This window comes from Aquila chrysaetos, chromosome 3 (assembly GCF_900496995.4).
Source record: "Aquila chrysaetos chrysaetos chromosome 3, bAquChr1.4, whole genome shotgun sequence".
NCBI classification, from domain to species: domain Eukaryota; kingdom Metazoa; phylum Chordata; class Aves; order Accipitriformes; family Accipitridae; genus Aquila; species Aquila chrysaetos.
In genome coordinates, this window is record NC_044006.1 from 50028961 (window position 1) to 50046058 (window position 17098).

The 17098-nt window shown below is 39.9% G+C and overlaps 1 protein-coding gene across 9 annotated transcripts in view; it reads right to left on the minus strand.

The window, feature by feature from the left end:
• The window catches only part of NXPH1 (neurexophilin 1), a 232004-nt gene that overhangs the window by 119947 nt on the left and 94959 nt on the right, over positions 1–17098 (minus strand). The gene's annotated exons all lie outside the window — the stretch shown is intronic.

Genomic DNA, 17098 nt, shown 5'->3' on the forward strand with positions numbered 1-17098 from the left:
AAATTGGCTTGTTCCTTCCAGTATATTTCCAGTAGATCTAAGAAAGCAAGTTTCCTCTTCCTACACTGAACAGTTCACTTCTTCTCTATTGAAGAATGAAGGGAAAGTGTGAAAAAATGGTTAGCAATGAAAGTTTTAAAAATGAACATCATTAATTTTGACATGGGCTCTAGACCCATGGATAGCTTTTGTAACCACTGAGATGACTCTGAAGGTCACTCCAGGATATGTACAATCTGAACAGCATTTTAATATGTGGTGAGTCCATTTTAAAATTTGAATTATTATTTTTCTTTGAACATGTCTTATTTTGCCATCTCAATAAAGGAATTCCAAACTGAAGACCATCTACAATATATCAGTATATTCTACCACAGTTCATTGAAACATATTACAAAGATTGAAGGTCTTTGGAAGTATATACACAATCTGGTATTTCCTACTAGTCTGAAGGGTTGATTTTTCAACCTTAATAATCCTTGATAAACATCATTTCTCTAGAATGCTTGAAAAGAAATTCCTTTTATAGCAATAGCTAGTATCTTCCATAGAAAGATTTATATGCATTCTTCTAAAGCAGTATCTTGTTTCACACTCATAAACTAATGTTTGTCTTCTAAATAATTTATGATTAGTAGATATTATGCCAAGAATAAACATACTGCATGATACTATAATAAATCTGTAAACTTCAGTCCTTGCACAGTACTCTACCAGAATACCTTGTAGCAATCAATAATACATTTCATACTATCAATGAATAGCATAACACAGTGAAAGATGCATGGAAGTCTTTGCTGTACCCAATAAATTATGCTTCATAGCCAAATATTGTTTGCAGAATAGGCTGCATCACAAACAACTCCTGGGAACTATAAGTTTAGGATCATTTCTATAATATCTGCAGATATATTTATGTCAAATCTGGAACATAAGGTTCCAAACTGATTTGATACCTAAACAAATTGGAACAAATGCTATATCAAGGGCATTTTCTTCATCATCAATAAACCTGACATACAGCACACCACAGAGTTATGCTAACAAATATATTTTCAAGGATGATCCTAACTGCAGGTGATAGAACAGATCCTGAATGTAAGTGTTTTTATGCAGTGGCAACAGCAAACTTAAAGCACAATCTATGACATTTATACTCTCTATCCAAGGTAAATATAACTTTTACCAAACTTTCCCTGACTACTAGTGGCAAGGTTTCTTTATAGCACAAGTTAACAAAACGCTTGTAGCTGTGCAGGTACTTCAGATGAGAAACATCACTTATCTCAGCTATTCATACCGTATCTAAATCACCATGCCTCCCTCTCTTAAGAAGTAGTAAAACATTCCCTGTTATAAGCTCCTGTTAAATTTTTTCAGCTGTTTCCCACTGCTTCCAGAGGGCAATTATATTCAACAGAGCAATAAGCTAGTGACAACAGTTTAAAAAAAACCAAAAAATAAAACAAAAAAAAACAAAACAAAAACAAACCAGAAAACAAAGAAAACAAAAGCTGTTTCATGGAGGAAAGGAAGCCTCCATGCCCAGGGACTGTAGACCAGGCCACAAGCTAAGAACTTCTGTTTCATGTACTTCTGCTAATTTTCTGCCAATATTTCAGGTCTACAAAAGGAAGTAGCAACCATGAGTCTAAGCATCTGCCTACTTTTTTGGCTGTTCTGCCACAGTCCAAAGGAACACAGGCTCCCTGCACAAAGCAAAGGCAAACTGGACACCTCAGAATATAGTGTATAGAAACAGCATCCCAATCGAGAGCAGAGGAGACACTGAAGACAAAACTTCAGCAACAGACCCTTCATTAAAAGGTGAAGGATGCATGTTTGAGGAAGGACAGTAAGCAAAGGTCTGAACCCCAGATTTCCATGGTCTGGGTAATTTCCATAGATGGTAAATGAAGGCCCTGTTTTGAAGAAGACATATCTGTGATGTTCAGTCTTCACAGCTTATCTAACAGACAAAGCCTTTCAGGTAAGACAGGCAAATTAATGCCTTTTCCATTGGCCTCAGCTGTAGGTATGAGCTTTCTATTTAGTGTTCATTTGGATCAAGGCTCAAACATGCAGGTCCAAAAGCAGCTTTAATTGCCTTAGAGACTGAGGTGTCATCTCTCAGATTCAGTGAAAAGCTGAGGGAAGGGAAGGAAGGAGAAGAGAGGATTTCAAAGGCATTAGACAAGAAAAGTGACCTTGTGAACCCTATCTCTCAATACACAGGGGTATCAATTTTCAGAATTACTGTAGGAGACCAAATAAAGACTGTGATGAAATTCACTGAAATTTCCATCAGAAATGGACAATCTCTATGATATAAAATTAAGTTTTAAAAGCACAGGATTACAAAGATAATGAACTTCAAGCATCTGCCTTATTCAACTACCAGTAAGTTCTCACCAATTAGTGGTATTGTAAACCACTGAAAAGAAAAAAAAACATATGTAAACAGTATCTGCTAGTTATTACAATAAATTCAGAGCAGGTGAAACAGAAAAAAATGACACATACACTGACGTAAGAAAAAAGTTACTAACCTGGCTATCACTGTTCTGCTAAATGTTGTTGAACTGGAACAAAAATGGGCAAATGACACCCAAAACTCAGGCTATACAAGAGACAGAAAAAAAATAGTCCCAAGTCACTTGATAGAGGTGAAAAACACAGAAACCCAACAAGAAATGGAACACAAAATGTATTCTGCTTAGCTAAAATCATGTCCACTCAAATGCAAACCCTTTAAAGGACAGGAAAGAAATTACTGAAAAATCACTGCTGAAGTACAAGCAATGTAAAAGATGTTTCTGCTCTTTGTTATGCTAGACAATGGAATCAGTTCCAAAATATCAACTTCACTTTCAGTACTTAATGTGATTTATTCTCTGTGAGGCATCAATCAAGTTGTTAAGATCAGGCCTAAAGGCTGATTTCTTGCTCTTTTTGCTTGGTTCATTCTTTGACCATGTTTAGAACTCCAATGCTGATTGGAAAAGAAAGTAACAAATATTTGGTTTATAGTTTTCAAACAATTTCTTCCAGCACAGTAGCCTGTACACTTTACTAAATTGTGGTTTCATTTCAAATGGCTTAAATATTTAAATTACTGGACCAAAACTTAATGGGTTTTGCTTAATTTTGCACTATAAAGTCAGGTGAAGAGTAAGCTATATTTGCCAGCCTAGGAGATAGTGCAAGATTTCAAACTTCCTGTTGTCCTGAATTGATACAAGGAAGCAAAATTCTGAAATCTTTTCCCAAGCAGAACTTTTTTTTCCAATTATCTTCATGAATCAATGTTTAAATACAGACATCAATGGGACTTTAAATACATTCGATATGTGAAGATAAATTTGTAAGCAAAAATTATTGTTTCAAAGTGAAAAGTTGAAATCCTGTGTTTCAGATGTGTCAAAACAGGACTTGTGAAGATTTTCCAAGAAATGGATTGTATCCATTTTCTTCCATATAAGAGTTTAACAGAATTACGACACACACATGGTAAATGAAAGGCTTTGCTCAAATGCCGCTGTCATAAAGCAAGTGCTTCAGCATTTTTTTTCAAACTGGTCCTAATTACAAGGCATATTTGTATGCATTCATGTCCGAAACAATCACATTTTGGACACATTTTCATTTTCAGCTCAGTAAATGTGTTACTATGTCAAAGGCAGGCTTGTTTTAGGTAAAAGCCAAGTAGGTATTTGTTTAGGTCAGCAGACTGGCAGGAACAACAAAACCAGCTATTACCTCTCCATCTACTTTGTCGACGGCAAAGTCCTGGAAACCCAAGCTACATGCTTCTGCTGCAGAAGGACAAGTGGGAATACTTCGAGCAGTACTCTTCGTTGGTGGGAGAGGCTCCACTACCTCAGCAATTGCTTGTGACAGCAAGACTGATAAATCTAGTTCTCTGTAGTTTAACATCCTCTCTGTAGCTCAACCTCCCTCATGCTCTGGGCCTTCTTCCCCATTCACTGTTCCTTTCAATCCTGCAGAACAGTGGGGTAGAGCCAGAGCTCCACTATTGATGCAAAAAAACCTCATTTTTGCCTAGGCCTCACGTTCCTTCCCTGAGGCACTATGTGATAGCGGGAACATTGGCCTTTGACAGAACATGGGCAGACTTCCTTCCAACCCGAAATACAACACAGATAAAATTTAAGTTACTAAAGTCAGAAAAGCAATTGAGGAAAATCCTCCCTAACCCACTTAGGTTTCAGGAAAAAGCCTTCCTGGTAATTATAGATGTATTACTGAGGAAACTCAGAGGCATCTTTCTCTTTACTGAGCTGGCTGCCTAGATAAGTCACCTCTCATTAACAATTCAGAAAGATGTACTAATGTCTGAGACCTCAGAGGAGCCTAGATTTCTAGCCATACTCTGACCAAACTTAACTTATTCAGATTGCTTTGAGTTGTGTGAAAAGCCATGGCAGCGGATGGTACTCACTTCTTACATAGCAGCTGAGTGTTTGAAGCACTTGCCTCAAAAGCAGGAGCCCAGCTTCAACAGAAAGGGCACAGAGTACTTTCATCCAAAAAAACTGGTGTGGAAGGCACTGCCTAGCATGCAAAATCCACGGAGATAATGCTAGTGAGAGCTCTCATGACTCCATAACAGCATGGGAATACTATACTATTTATTAGGTACCATTCTGCAAATAAGAGGTCAACATCCCATGGCACAGAGCTACCTAAGTGCACACAGAAATTCCAGGCTCTGATTCCTGGCTTGATAGGGGAGTGTAGCTTGTGACACCCCTCTTTTTTGGCATAACCTGCTGAGTAACTTAACTACCCCAGTGATTAGCACATAAGCTTTTGTGACTCCCAGACTAAGTACCAAACCTGCCTCACTCTGTGTGTGGGGAACTTTGGGGTTATGAATTCAGCTTGCTCAGCAAAGATCAAGTACCAAAGAGTGTAGAAGCTAGAGCTTGGATGACAAACTTGTTTTACATGGCTAGAAAGCTTTTATAGTCCCAGAATTGCTTGGGGCATGTAACCTATATATTGATCTGTTGCTAGACTGTTGAATGGAGAAAGTGTATTCCCTGAGAAAAGGGAATAGCTGATAAAGGAGTTACTCTGCATGTTTGCTTCTCTACTGAAAAGTATTATTTGTCTGAGCATATTTATTGTATATTTAATTCCATTTTTGTTTGCACTTTGCAGATACTGCCTACCAGCACAGATGTCCTATGTTGAAAAACATGACAATTTTGAAATGAAATTACTTGGCATATATAACGTCAACAGATGTTTTGGAAATATGTCCCATTTCCACACTCAGCAGACTTCTGCTACTTTCTCCCACAAAACATCCAAGGTAACAGAAGCCTCATGAGGCTAATGGTTTTGGAGCAGCCATCAGCCATCTTGGAGGATGGTTGGTTGCAAATTGCTGTGGTAGTCTCAAACACATTCAGAGGAAATCCCTTTGTCAGCCAGGCTGCCCATGCCAATATTAACCAGGCTGTCAAAGCCAATATCATGACTGATTTCAGTCACTCTAAAACTACTCTGCCATGATTGCTACAAGAATGTGTGTCAGCTAAAATGTATTTAATCACTTACCCATGTAGGTTTGACTCATTTACATGAGGCCTTTTTATGCTACCTTAGCAGTGTAGAGCAGTCATAAAATGGATGTAAATGCAAAAAAAGTCTTCCTCCATGCTGTGTCCATGCCATCTCTGAATAATCTCCCTAGCCCTAGTGCTCTGATCTTCCACATCCCATTGTTTTGTTGTCCCTCTTAGAGTACTCTGTGTGAAAGTAAATATTAGCTTCTTAAATCAGGGACATGTAATGGTTGGTATTGAAAGCATTCAGAGAATGCACTGAAAAAAATGCATTCATAAGAAAAATACTCCGCTAAGGACTAATTGAGAATTTCCTCTCATTCCCAGTGGATGGAAAAATCTTAGCTGCTATATCTCCACTATAGTGTTGCCTAATAGTCACAGCTCCCTTTCTAATCCCTCCTCCATCTCAGGGATGACAGCTCTCAGAGGATGCAGATTACTTCCTCCCCACACACCTCTCCTGTCAGTTACATTTTGTAAACTGATTCTCTCTGAGGAAGAACTAAGGCTTCCCCATCTCCAGATTGTTCACACTCAGGTAGCAGCCCCCAGTGCTTGCCACACCACTATACCTGAGATGGGCATGGGCTCCTGTACTTCACTGGCCCTAAGTATCCTCACAGAGCCAAATGATGACCCACACTGATGTGATTTTAAAGTGTATTATGTGTGATCTCTGAAATTTGCAGGGTGTGGACCAAATCTGAAAGAACCGTTGTTAAAATACATATTTTTATCTACAAAAATGGCAATCTGGTTTTGGATGTGGAAAATTAACATGGTCTTCTGTCCTAGTTTCAGCTGGGATAGAGTTAACTGTCTTTCTAGTAGCTAGTGTGGTGCTATGTTTTGAGTTCAGTATGTGAAGAATGTTGATAACACTGATGTTTTCAGTTGTTGCTAAGTAGTGTTTAGACTAAAGTCAAGGATTTTTCAGCTTCTCATGCCCAGCCAGCGAGAAAGCTGGAGGGGCACAAGAAGTTGGCACAGGACACAGCCAGGGCAGCTGACCCAAAATGGCCAACAGGGTATTCCATACCATGTGATGTCCCATCTAGTACAGGAACTGGGAAGTAGGGGTGGGGAATCGCCACTGGGGGACTACCTGGGTGCCGGTCGGTGGGTGGTGAGCAATTGCACTGCGCATCATTTGTACATTCCAATCCTTTCATTATTGCTGAAAGGGAAAAGTGGCCAGTGCTCTATCTCTATACTGACTCATGGATGGTGGCAAATGCCCTGTGGGGGTGGTTACAGCAATGGAAGCAGAGCAACTGGCAGCGCAGAGGTAAACCCATTTGGGCTGCCGCACTGTGGCAAGATATTGCGTCCCAGCTAGAGAATCTGGTTGTAAAAGTACATCAAGTAGATGCTCACATACCCAAGAGTTGGGCCACTGAAGAACATCAAAATAACCAACAGGTGGATCAGGCTGCCAAGATTGAAGTGGCTCAGGTGGACCTGGACTGGCAACATAAGGGTGAGCTATTTATGGCTCGATGGGCCCAAAATGCTTCAGGCCATCAGGGAAGAGATGCAACATATAGATGGGCTCATGACCGAGGGGTGGACTTGACCATGGACACTATTGCACAGGTTATCCATGAATGTGAAACATGTGCTGCAATTAAGCAAGCCAAGCGGTTAAAGCCCCTGTGGTATGGAGGACGATGGCTGAAATATAAATCTGGGGAAGCCTGGCAGATTGACTATATCACACTCCCACAAACTCGCCAAGGCAAGCGCTATGTGCTCACAATGGTGGAAGCAACCACCAGATGGCTGGAAACATATTCTGTACCCCATACCACTGCCCAGAACACTATCCTGGGCCTTGAAAAGCAGGTCTTGTGGCGACATGGCACCCCAGATGCCTCATTAAAACCTCATTAAAAATGCATTCTTAACCATAAATGGTATTAAGAGATATGCAAATAAGCCATAGCCGGCAGGTAATCTGAAAAGACATTACCAGGGAATTCATCATGGGGCACAAAAGCATAGTTAGAGTGTCCTGGTGTTGTGCTTGAAATGAGTCGACTTCCTTATGGACTTCTGCTGTAATCTCTCCTGCCTTTCCCTCAATGCACGCTTCCCCAACCAGTCTATGTGAATGCAGACAAAGTCACAGGAGTGGGAAATTCAAGGACGGACAGATAAGATACTAATCACATCACCTTCCTGCCTCTTATTGGTATGCTTCAATCACGCCAGCCCAGCAAGCCATCCTTAACAGGAGCCGCAACCCCAAAACCTGAAACAATGCTCAGATTCAGAGAAGACGGTTCAAGGCCATCACTTCCTTTCTTTTACATGTTGGCACATTTCCCAAAGAAATCACAAAATACATATAGGATTTTCTCTTTTCATTCCGTCCCTCACCCACATATATGAATGATGAAAACATGTATGAACCAACTAGCATCTATTGTTACTGTCCCTTACTTTGGGGCAGCAAATTATTTTCTATTTTTAAGTAAAGAAAATGCTATAAATGCATATGCTATGCTCATATACAAAAGTATATGAGTTTAGAAGGGCTTTAAAAATACTCTATCTTTAAGATTTGGAACGTGAGATTTCAGAGAGCATCTGGCAAGTCAAAGTACTTACTGCAACTTTTGCAGGGGGCATTTTTGCGTCTAACTTTTCACCTCTTTTCTAAAATCAATGATCCACGGATACTGCAGTAACCTACACAGCATCCAATGCAGAAAAGAAAGTAAAAAACAAAATAAGTAAGTGGTAATTTTTAAAATAACCTGCCCACAGAGGAGGCTTTTTACCTGGGTTGGCAAACATGCTGACATCTGAGGGCTTAAGTCTCTGATTATTTGTTTGTTTGTTGTTTCCTATTTAATGTACTGTGGATGTTTGTACTGTCTACATAAATGCCACAGATTAATTAAGTATTATCTTTAAATGTATTTCCTTTTATCAGTTTTAATTGCAGAAGCTTTCAATTTCAAACCAAAGTCCCTTTTTGATGAAATCTTTAGAAAGTAAATAGAAGCTTCAGATTTAGCTTCTTATTAATATTCACTATCCTGTATACCTTTATTGTGTCTTTTTCCTTTTCTAAAATTCATTACTTGATCTCTTTCCTCAGATTAAAATTGCTTCATGCTTCTATCCATTTTTGCAGTGTACCTATTGGCCTCTTCTTGTTTATATGTATATGGCTTCAGCTAGAGTATTGAGTTAATAAAGCGATGGTATTATATCCTTCCATTTCTTCCATGTTATGTATTTCTCTTTGCTGATTACTGTGGAGATTTATAGTGAGCTGTCCAAAGTAGCCTCCAATACTGTGCTCCCAACTCCACGGTCACTTAATAAATCGGGCTTAATTATATCAATGTCACATCTGGCATCTCAGCTGTTTCCAATTGGACTAACTCTCATATGTTACAAAAAGAGTATGTTTTATTCTTCAGAGTTTAGAACCAGATACCCAAAGTCACCCCTTGATATCTTATCAATCTCCTTTGTTTTTTTTGTACAAAATAGTTTGGTCAGGAAGCTGGTGATGTAATAAATGTAATAATCTGTGAGATAAAGCCAGTATTTCTGTAGGAATTTCCATGTATTAAGAAAGTGTACCTCCCTGGAGAATATAGAATAATTCACGTGTAGCACTACTCAACCATTTGATGACTTAATCTACTCATTATGAATAGTCAAAGCCAGATTTTTAAACATTTTATTTTTACTTTTCATTCCTCCATGTTTCAGGAGCCTCCTTACCACATGGCCAAGCAATCAAGTTCACCTACTATGCCTTCTGAGCTGTGCACAAAGATATATAGGTTTTATTTAAATTTTTGGCTCTTTTATTTAACTTTGTGTTCTGACATACCATTAACTTTCCAGGATACTCCTTTGTGAGCAGCATCTGTTCCTCCCCTAGTACAATTGTAATTTTCCTTATCTCATATGACTGATGTCTTTGGCAGATGTCTTTGTCTGACCTGAATACTCTTTAGCACCTGTCAGCTTTCTCCCGCTCCTGCTTTATATAATCTCCCTAAACATTGTCAGTTCTCTGTCGTAGCACTTCAGCCCTGTTAGGCAAAGAGGAAGCATCACTTTCTGTAGAGGCTTTTTGCTCTTCAAAACTTTCTACAATTCTGAGTAGATTTAAATCCCTTGTCTTTACATTAGTTCTCCCACCACAGTTCTGAGAATTTGAATACTTCCCCTGTGCTGCATGTGATGGTAAACTGGGATACATTTCATGAAACTTGCTTAGAGGTGCACCTTTTTCCTGGTAATTTAATTTTAATTTCTAAAAGACTCATTTCCCTTCCCACTTCCAAATCTACAGGTAACAGTTCAGACTCTGGCCAGAATAGTCTCCCAGGTGTTGCCAGAACTTTATTGACATCTCAGGAAATAAGCCATCTTGATGCCTGTTGCACATACCTTCCCAACCATCACCTACCCAGTAAGTGAATTATTCAGACTACTAACTGAATTTCCCACTGCCAACTCCATCTCCTGGTGTTAGAGGAGTAGCAATTTCACCACTGTCCTGGTTTCAGCTGGGATAGAGTTAATTTTCTTTCTAGTAGATGGCATAGTGTTATGGTTTGGATTCAGTATGAGAAGAATGTTGATAACACATTGATGTTTTCAGTTACTGCTAAGTAGTGTTTAGATTAAGTCAAGGATTTTTCAGCTTCTCATGCCTAGCCAGCAAGAAGGCTGGAGGGGCACAAGAAGCTGGGAGGGGACACAGCCAGGACAGCTGACCCAAACTGGCCAAAGGGGTATTTCATAACATGTGATGTCATGCCTAGTATATAAACTGGGGGGTGAACCACTGCTTGGGGACTAACTGGGCATCAGTCAGTGAGTGGTGAGAAATTGCATTGAGCATCACTTGTTTTGTATGTTCCAATTCTTTTATTATTATGATTATTATCATCATCATCATTATTATTATCGTCATTATCATCATTAATTTTTCCTTTCTCTCCTATTAAACTGTCTTTGTCTCAACCCACAAGTTTTACTTTTTTTCCTACTCTCTCCCACATTCCCCTGAGTGGGGGGAAGTGAGTGAGTGGCTGCATGGTGCTTAGTTGCTGGCTGGGGCTAAACCACAACAACCACTTATAGAGGGTCTAGTCTGAACTGCTGAGACCATTGAAATTTTCCACAGAAAACAAATTACAATGAATAAGCAAACAAAATGTGCAAATTATCTTTCCAAATTCTTTCTTTTAGGAAGTCCCAATTTATTATGACTGATATGGATTGCACATTTTAAATTTTTTTGCATATTTAAATGGTTTTGTATTCTTTGAAAACATCACAGACAAGGAACTGAATTTTAAGTGGTGGTGGCGCAGTTCTCCATTTACATTCATTTTTCATATCTTTTTCCCTTGTGGCAGTTTCCCTCAGGCTACAGCACAGGCAACTAATCGTTCCAGGAACAAAACTTTGGATTAAAAGATTTCCAAGTCCATTACAGAAGTCCTAATGAAAATGTTTACTTTCAAAGTCATATCTAGCAATCAAGCAGTTCCTACTCAGGCTGTAGTCAGTCTTAGAAGTAAGCCAAGGGCTGACTTTAGAATATAAAGCAAATATTCTGCAAAAGTGTTCTGCACATTGAAAGTTTAGAGTAGTCTTCAGTTTCTCCAGTTACAAGCCCTAGCTAAAAGCTTGCTACTCAAGACTGCATCTCACAGCCTCTCATGCGTATTCACAGTGACTGTTTGGGAATATCTTTAAACAAGCAGTAAAATGAGCAAGAAAAGTTCTTCTGGACTCAAATACACCATTAAAAATAGACTAAATTGGCTTACTATTCCCACAGGTTAGGCTGACATTTTTAATTGTAGTTTGGGAAAATGAGGGAAGAGACACCATTGACAGGAAAAGGGATGAGGGGGACTGAAAAAGAAAGGAGTGAAGTGAAGCTGGGGTAAAAATGCTGTGAAAGGCAAAATGAACGGATTTCCCCTTTACCAGTAATATTCTAACTTATAAACCACTGGACTGTTTCTCCTGTAGAGATAATCCTGAATTTTTTCTTTCTCTGTAAAGGCCATATAAAAATTCAATAAAAGCATCTCTCAGTCAAACTGTAAGTTCTTTTCTTTACAGGTCATCTTTTTAAATTTTCAGTTTCTGATTCTTATTATTTTCTGTCATATGTAAATAGAAATAGACCAGATCTTAGCTGATATAAACATCATAGGCTGCAGAGAGCATCATCAGTACAACCTAGTTAAAAGAAACTACCCTTGGATATCCCATAGATTCTGTTCATCTGTTCTTGCACTGGTTTTTGATACTGCAGCAGAAATAAACATGCACTTGTGCATGTTCTGAAAATCTTACTCTGTCACTTCACAATTAGGTCCTGATGTTGCAAAGAACAGAGGACCCTCTGCAGACCACGAGAACTGAGGGCTTTCAACACCATGAGGTACTGGCATTTCTAATTACCAAAGCTAGAGTCCTTGGGAAACATCGTTCCGTAACTCAGAGCTGTTATTTCCAGCAGTTCTTCTGATGAAATATAAGCAAGCAGCTCTGGAGTCTTCTACACAGTGGAAAATTTAGAAGTAGTTTCATTGCCAATGATTTCCTACAAGTAAAAAGACACCAATAAACACAAAACTGTGATTTTCAATTTTCAGAAATGACCTAATGAACTGAGACAGTGAAGTTAATGTGCCCCAATTATGTCGGAGAGGAGAGGGGGGAGGAAGAAGAAATGAAAAAACAAAGAAAGAGCTTGGATTATAAATGGTTCTGATTTCACCCTTCTGAACACCCCATTTGAATTCACAGTGAACTAGTCAGCAACTGAAAATAGACTGCAATTTTCTAGCCACTGAGCTAGAGAGTTTTAAACGTGCATGGAAGGAGCATACTTTAAAGGCAGCATAGAAGAACACCACAGCAAGTGTCCCTGGAGCAGGAAAAAGCTAGTTGTGTCATTATCGTCTTCCAATCTACAGGATGCATTTCTTTTGTGAAGAGCCTGCTGTACAATGCCAGACATGTCATTCAGTGTGGAACGTAGCTTCAAAGGTGCCACCTCTTCTCTTAGCACTTTCCCGAACCATGCTCATGAGACACACATCCTCATGTCCACACAGACTCTTCACAAAATGCATCTAAATAATCTCTCTCCATTCCATTCCCCTGCATGCTCCTTTTCTGTTTTATGGCCTTAAAGACAAATTCTAGAGTGAGTGCAGCTAGAAACATGTTGCTTGAGAGAGACAAAATGGGGACCTCTTGACAGAGAGACAGCGTTACATGGATTAGGTCGGACTTTCTTGGCTTGTCTTTGTCTGACTCTTTCCTACAGTCTTCTCCCAGTCTCCTCCCTTCATCTTCATTTCCTCTCTGTTGCCCTTAGCATGCTCAGTCCCCTTCATTTTGCCTCACTTCAGTGTACCCTTCCCCTACATTTTTGCATTCCATTTCTCTCATCAACACCTGACTAAGCCCTTCCCCAGAAAGTGCCAAAAAATGAACATATCATTTGCCACCTTCACATTATCTGTTAAGGCCCTTGCCTCTGTTCCTGGTTTCTTCTGTTTAGGTTACAAACTTAGTAGGGCAGGAATCATTTACTGATTCATATGGATGCAGTACCTAAAACAAGGGTCCTCCTGCTGAGGAGTGGGAATAAATTTTTCTCCCTCTCCTTTTCCAAGAGAATAAGTAATGGAATGAGGAAATTTATGTGAAGCATTAGGAAACATTTTCTAACAGTAGGATAAACTTGTCTTGCCTTCAGGCTCTACTGTAACAGAAGATGATTACTTCTTCTTATCCCAAAGCATGGACTCATGCCAGCAGAGATGCGGTCACTGTGCCTTGCCACCCCATAGGAATACAAGTGGAGGAAAGTCTGTGATTCTTTCTGCCTCCTGTGTTGTCATACTGAACTATGCATGGACAGGTTCTGAGGTAGGAGACCTCATTTTTCACTGTCAAAAATGAACCTGACAATTTGAAGAAGCGGTCTGAAATCAATAGGATGCAATTCAGTAAGGACAAGTGAAAGTGCTATATCTATGTAGAAGTAATCAACTGTACAAATAGAAGGTGGAAAATGAGTCAGTAGGAAACAGTTTGTGGTCTATGGGGGATCACAGGCTGAACAGAAATAAACAATCTCACCTCCCTGCAAAAACTATTGCACAGGTTGTATAGGCAGCATCATGTGTAAGATTTGTCTGTAGATACTCCAGAATTAGCAAGAGCTAACATACTGTAGGCACCTTTAGGCACTGTGCTTTAAGAGAGATGTGAACTTCTTGCAGCAGTCCAGGGAGAGCAACAAGGTGGATTAGAGGGCTGGAAAAAGTCATCTGCAAGTAAAGATTGAACAAAATCAGAGTTGTTCAGTCTGGAGAATGAAACACTTAAGAGGAAATGTCATAACAGACTTCAACAGTATCCTGCTGAGGAATCAGAATCAATTGCTCTCCATGTCCACAGGGATTAGAACAAGAAATAATGGAATGTGGAAACTTTTAGATTAGGCATTAGAAAAACTTTCTAACATGAGGAGAGCAAAGCAGATTGCCTGGAAAGACTGTAAAATCCATATCATTGGATTTTTTAAGAATAGGTTCCAGACATGTTTTATCAGATTCTGTGATAACACCTGTAATAATAACACCTTCTTCTTCTCTTGTGTGTTTTATAACAAAGAACCCCAGGGTGCTGCTCCCCTCTAAGTAAAACATGCAGACAGGGAAAAATTGCACTCCACTTTTTCAAGCAATGAGAACAATGTCTCGAAGTAGTTGAGTCTCCCACTTACCGAGCTGGAGGCAAACCCTAAGAGAAGGATTGTGCTAGTAATTTGGGGTCTCAACTCCAGGCTCCCATCAAGCCATAAAGACTCAATTGAGTATGACTCACCTGATCTACCTACAGATGTCTACAAAGTAAACACCTATAACTGAACTTGGCATAGTGGGCTCCCTTTGTAGTCAATGGAGAGAAGCAGATATGTTTAGGCAGTGAATCACCTGGCTTGCTAAGGCATAAAAGCATAAGCTATATATCATTGTCTCCTGGGCTGGGAGTGGATGATCGACCAATTAGGAATCTCAGCTTTCTGACTGCTCACTTTGTAATCCAAAGTTTGAAATAAAGTACTCTGGAGTGACATTTTTGCATATAGAAAAGTACAGTTGGAACTTGTCCATCCTTGGTACTTGATTGAGGTTACTATAGAGTAAATTCTATATTTAGGACCAGAGACAGGAAACATTTCCCTTCTACACTGATTTTAACATGTTAAGATGATGACTCAATTGGACGAAGATGAACTGCCTGACAAAGGACTGATGATAGATGAAGATGGTCATACCGATATGAGCTGTTCAGCTCTCATGTGATTCCATAATTTGCCACATGGTCCATCCTGCGTATATAGAGTGGAAAGGATGTCTTCAGATGTACTAGAATAAAAGTCAATCCTAGTAACAGCTTTCATATTGCCTTTCCCCCAGAAATCAATCTCCTTTCGTACTAGATTTGTTTCTCAAATATGAAATCTTCCTCCTGGTCTGCTCCCCAGACTTTTGTTTTTTCTTACTTCAAAAACATTGTGGCTTTAACTTCAAACTGTCTCTCTTTCTTTCTGTCTCTTTTTGCCCTCATTCCTAGCATGAGGTCTCACCCTTAACAGTGTCAAAGGGTTTTAGAGACACCTGACTAAACCTGAGAAAGGTTGGCTTGTTTTTGTGCAGAATCAATCTTCCCCTTGGGACAGCAGCACAACAGTTCAGGAGCTTTATTAGCTGAGCATGCTACCAGAGGTGTTGGGGCTGAGGACAGAGGCCTCTGCCCCCGAACTCCCACAGCACGGACGAGAGAAGTCGGTCTGCAGCCACAGGATGGAAGGCTGCCAGGTCAGCTGCGGGCACCAGGCACAGCAGCAGACCAAAGGGAGGTTAGTGAGCATTAGCAGTGTTTAATATGAACTTCAGGGAGGTGCCGAGCTGTTGCGGTTTGCTTCTAAATACCTCCTACCTTATGCTGTGTAATAGCAAGTAGACTCCATTAAAGGGGGTGACCCATCTGGCCAGTGCCCAGCTGCCCAAGAGTCAAGGCTGAGTTGCTAATTTGAAGGCCATCTTGCTTCATGAATTATGAGATTTGTGGAAGGGAGGGGGTCTATTTTTTATTTAGCCATTGTCCCAGACTGGGATGGAGTTAGGAAAAGCGGGGGGAAGCTTCCATTTTGTTCTTACACTTAATCTCAGGCCCTCCAGGTTGTGCAGATGCAACAACAACGAATGTCCGAATTAGGATTCTGCTGACAGTTCCTCTTCTTCTGAAAACACCAGTACAATCACAATACTCACTTGGCTTTGTTTTAGTCCTGTAGTTGGAGAATTGCCATTAGTGGTCCCTTTGGCCACTTTCTGTCATTTCCTCCAAAAAAAGCCAACTAGCTTGGCCACTCTGAGGGCTAGTTTGGCAGCTGTCAAGTTTCAGATTATACTTCTTGAGCACTGGCATCTGCATCTGTGACCAGCCCTTTCTCTAGCCTCTGCCCTGGCTTTGTTCCCAGCAGCGCAACAGCCCTCAGGCTGGTGCGGGGCTAGTCTACTGCTGGACTCCCTTTGCATCCTGGTGACTACTTTGCTTTGAGTCAACCTTGATAAGAGAAAATATACTTTATAGCAGCTGCTACACTTGCAAACAAACCCAATGGGCAGCATCTTGTACTCAAGGCAAGCATAGACCTAACACTCTTCTAAACACACCTGGAAACTGCTGTCTGCCACAATGTGGCTGGAAGATGTATGAATCATTGGTATTTGTGCTGCTGAGCCTTTTCTTCAGAAACAAGGCAGAGATTTTATACCTGCCTTGTTTTCTGATTCAGTTTACACAGAAGATTTCTGGTATACAGTCACACAATTGAAAGTAATAAAATTAAGATTCTGGCAAGTTATCACTCATCAGCAGATGCATAGCAACTAACAGAATATGTCAGTACCCTAAGCCTGGATGAATCAAAGTAACATACTACTCTAAACTGCCATTACGTGAATGCAGACAAAATCACAACCTCCCATTGTTATAAACCACTAGAAAACTCTCTAAATCCAGATTTTGCACTTGAAATGGGAGATGGAAACTGACAGGAAATAAATTAGTATGAATAAGGACTTGGTAGACAAAGACCACAAAAGGCCAAGGGATCTTGTAAAGGACTAAATTCCACACCATATATGCAGCCTATGGAATTTAAAAAATAAATGTTCAAAGCAGGTGCCAGGTGCTTCCTAGGTCACAAAGTTCAGACCTGTCTGAGACCATGATTTCAAATTAATTAGCCTTACTATGTTTTTATAGCCAACGTCTAACTCCCAAAACATGCATGAGGAAACATGGTAGAACTTTCAACCAGGGAAACAGGCAGTACAGACTCCGTGTGCATTTCATCTGTATGTAACATTTGGAATGCAAATATAGGGTTAATGTTCTTT